Consider the following 4,164-nt stretch of genomic DNA (forward strand, 5'->3'; position numbering starts at 1 on the left):
ACAGACTTTCATCTAGCAAAATGAATGAGCTAGTTTTGATTGATATCGCTGTATTGTAGCTACATATTAAGTAAATAACTTCTGTGTTTCCCCCTACTTTCATTAACATAATAGAACCAATACAACCATCCAGTTGATTTGAAGAGCCACAATCCAAACATAATGCAAGATATCCACTAGGGGGCACTCACACACTAGAAATTCGTTTTTAACAGGCTTTAAAGGAACACGCCGACTTATTGGGAATTTAGCTTATTCACCGTATGCCCAAAAGTTAGACAAGTCGATACATACCCTTCTCATCTCTGTGCATGCTGTAACGCTGTCTGACGGCTCCAGCATTAGCTTAGCCCAGCACAGATCCTGCAGGTAACTGGTTCCAACTAGCCTACTGCTCCGAATTGTGACAAAAGTGACAAAATAACGCCAACATGTTCCTATTTACATGTTGTGATTTGTAGAGTCACAGCGTGTACAAAAAACAACCATGAGACACAGCCATCTTCTAAAAGTAAACAAACATAGACATAGACAGTAGGCTATATAATGGACCAACAGACCCCGTGTCTCTGGACGGAGACCAGTGAAGGATATTAGAAGCACTTTTTCCGGTGATGGCCAGCTTTACTGCGCAGCCTCCAACTGAGAGAGACAGCGTAAATGTGACGTGAGCAACGTGTCTGAAAGTTGTAAGTCTTCTGGTAGCTGTGCCAAGAGAAATCTCAATCATTCCCAATCTTACAGAGAAGGAGAGTGTAGGTATATGTAAGGATATAACATGGGCACAGGCTAATTATTGCTAACTAAAATGCTAGTTAACATTAGTAATTAATCCTAAACAGCTCATGTAAGTCGAAACTGCTGCAAGCTTATCCTGTACTATACGGTAATTACTATGTGACACAATCGTTAGCCTATTTTTACAAAAGCGTCTGCTACGGAGCCATAACGTGAGGTACAAGGTAATGGAGCCTTTTATACATTGTCGTGTTTCTTTAGAACTAAACAACGGACAAATAGAGTCTTTAAACGCTTCAGATGTAAAGTTATTCGCTGTCAAGTGGCACCAAAATGAATGCTAGTCAGTGAAATGCTATCGGGAGGTGATGGCCAGGTAGCAACAAAATGGCGCCATAGGAGTTCTGAAGCGAAGCTTACCCCCTTGTAAACAAACTGGGAACTACATTCTCAGACAGGCTTGCTGCGAGCATATCACTCCGCCAAAGTACTATATTCTTCCGCCTGAGAATATAGTTCCCGGTTTGTTTACGGTTAGAAGACGGCTGTGTCTCATGTTACGTTGTTTTTTGTATACGCTGTCACTCTACAAATCACAACATGTAAATAGGAACATGTTGCCGTTATTTTGTCGCTTATTCGGAGCAGAGGATTACTGGAACCATTCACCTGCATGTTCTGTGATGGGCTGATGCCGCCGGAGCCGTCAGACAGCCTTACAGCACGCACGGAGATGAGAAGGGTATGTATCGACTTGTCTTACTCTGGGGGTTACGGTGAATAAACTAAATTCCCAATAAGTCGGCGTGTTCCTTTAAGTGTAATGTATTACCGATTACAGAAACAGATTTAAGTACATGATATTTTTAATGTGAAAGTCTAAATTGCAATCTGTAATAAACTTACATGAATACATGTACATGTTTCATTTTGGTTACACAAATGTAAATTGTCTAAACAAAATGTTTTTAATCAGAAATTTGTAATTCCACATTAATCCATCAAAACACAAGTAAACACATCTTTGTGTAAAAATAACACATCTTTGTGTTGACCTTTTTGACACAATAGATGTGTTAAAGAAAATGACACATGAGTTGTGTCAAATCTGACACGTGTTGTCCCTGAGCTGATTCAGCACGTGTTAAAATTTAACACATTATGTGTTGTTTTTAACACATCTGTTCTAAGAGTGTACCCTTAAAAGTACAAAAATGTATCTAATCTATCTATCTAATGTATTTAAGGTAAGGTAATTATGCACCTTCCATTGTACATTGTGGGCTTTCCCAGGTGTAAGGTACATATTTGTCCCTTACATATTTGTACCTTAAAGGGGTGATAGAATGATTATTGATATTGTGGTTGATATTTTATTGGCCCTTATGCATCCCTGTGTTTTGGCCCTATTTGTAACAAGAGCTTTTCTTCCAAATATGGTATGGTCATGAATATTTAGATGAGCTGCGCGCTGCTTGGTTGAGCCTTAGCCCTGTACACACATGTAGAGACGCGCGCTGATTGGTTGAGCGAATCGCCAATACACACACATTAGAAACGCGACAGAATCTCATATTAATGTTTCCTTACCAAATTCCAATGCCAAATTCACTTCTGAGACTTTTTTATGCGAGAAATCAACTATATAAAGCTCAAATATGGGCCGTTTTACAAAAATGGATGGCTAATTGCAAATTTGGTAAAACTGTGTGTCAGAGTTCAGCTGCCTGTGTTGCTGCCTCGCCGCCCGGCCTGCCTTCCTCCACAGATCCCGGCCTGCTGTGAGCTCGATTGAGCTCCGGCACGGCTGCTGCAGCCCACAGCACCTCATACCAGCGCAAAGTCACCGTTTGGGCTAATGGACTACTACCAAACACCGCTGCCCTGACAGAGCTCCAGGGCCTGCATCTCCTCTCTTCCTGCTAGCTAAATGGCCCGTTTGTGAGAGTGAGAGCGCGGTCAGCGAGCTTGTTACACCAGCAATCTCTTACCACATGTTACACACATGTCACGCCACTTAGCTATACAACATACCTAAAGGTCTTATAAAGCTAACAACGGTGTCCGATTTCAAGTTAATGAATATTTGTGAACTGTAAGGGTTTCGTTAGCTGCGACTGTCCCTTCAATCCTATGTGTACAGATTGCGGCTAGTTAGCTTCATTTTGGGTCGTAATTCGAGTATATTTACAGTTTGAATTTCGTCACGCCACTTATACAACATCTAACTAAATGTTTTATTAAGCTAACAACGGTGTCCGATTTCAAGTTAATGAATATTTGTGAGCTGTAAGGGTTTCATTAGCTGCGACTGTCCCTTCAATCTATGTGTACAGATTGCGGCTAGTTAGCTTCATTTTGGGTCGTAATTCGAGTATATTTACAGTTTGAATTTCGTCACGCCACTTATACAACATCTAACTAAATGTCTTATAAAGCTAACAACGGTGTCCGATTTCAAGTTAATGAATATTTGTGAGCGGTAAGGGTTTCGTTAGCTGCGACTGTCCCTTCAATCCTAGCTGTATGTAGCTACAAATCACGGATAGTTAGCTTCATTTTTGGTCGTAATTCGAGTATATTTACAGTTTGAATTTCGTCACGCCACTTATACAACATCTAACTAAATGTTTTATTAAGCTAACAACGGTGTCCGATTTCAAATTAATGAATATTTGTGAAGAGTAGGGCTTTCGTTAGCTGCAACTGTCCCTTCAATCCTAGCTACCTGTGTAGCTACAAATCACGGATAGTTAGCTTCATTTTCGGCGTAATTCCGAGTATATTTACAGATTGAATTTCATCACACCACGTATACAACATCTAGCTAAATATCTTATAAAGCTAACAACGGTGTCCGATTTCAAGTTAATGAATATTTGTGAATTCCAGAGGAATTCTAAGAGGAGGCTAGCTAGCTCTCATTGATAGAGCTCCATCCAGCCGCAGGCTCTATCAATGAGACTCGTGGACAAGCGGCGTTTATTTCCCCAATCATTTGTTTAAATAACTCAACACATTATAATTACACACATTAAAAGATTAACTGGAACCTGTGGTAACAGATTGCTGGCGTAACAAGCTCGCTGACCGCGCTCTCACTCACACACACCTGGCATTTAGCTAGCAGGAAGAGGGGAGTTGCAGGCCCTGGAGCTCTGTCAGGGCAGGGGCATTTGGTTGTCCATTAGCCCAAGAGATGGTTACTTTGCGCGGGTATGGAGTGCTGTGGGCTGCCAGTCGTGACGGACCCCCAAGTACCTCATAGCAGGCCGGGGTCTGTGAAGGAAGGCAGGCCGGGCGGCGAGGCAGCAACACAGGCAGCACCAGTGCTGAACTCCAACACACAGTCGGACAAAATTTGCAATTAGCCATCCATTTTCGTAAAGCGGCCCATATTTGAGCTTTACATAGTTGATTTCTCGC

Source organism: Perca fluviatilis, chromosome 7, assembly GCF_010015445.1.
Source record: "Perca fluviatilis chromosome 7, GENO_Pfluv_1.0, whole genome shotgun sequence".
Classification (NCBI taxonomy): Eukaryota; Metazoa; Chordata; class Actinopteri; order Perciformes; family Percidae; genus Perca; species Perca fluviatilis.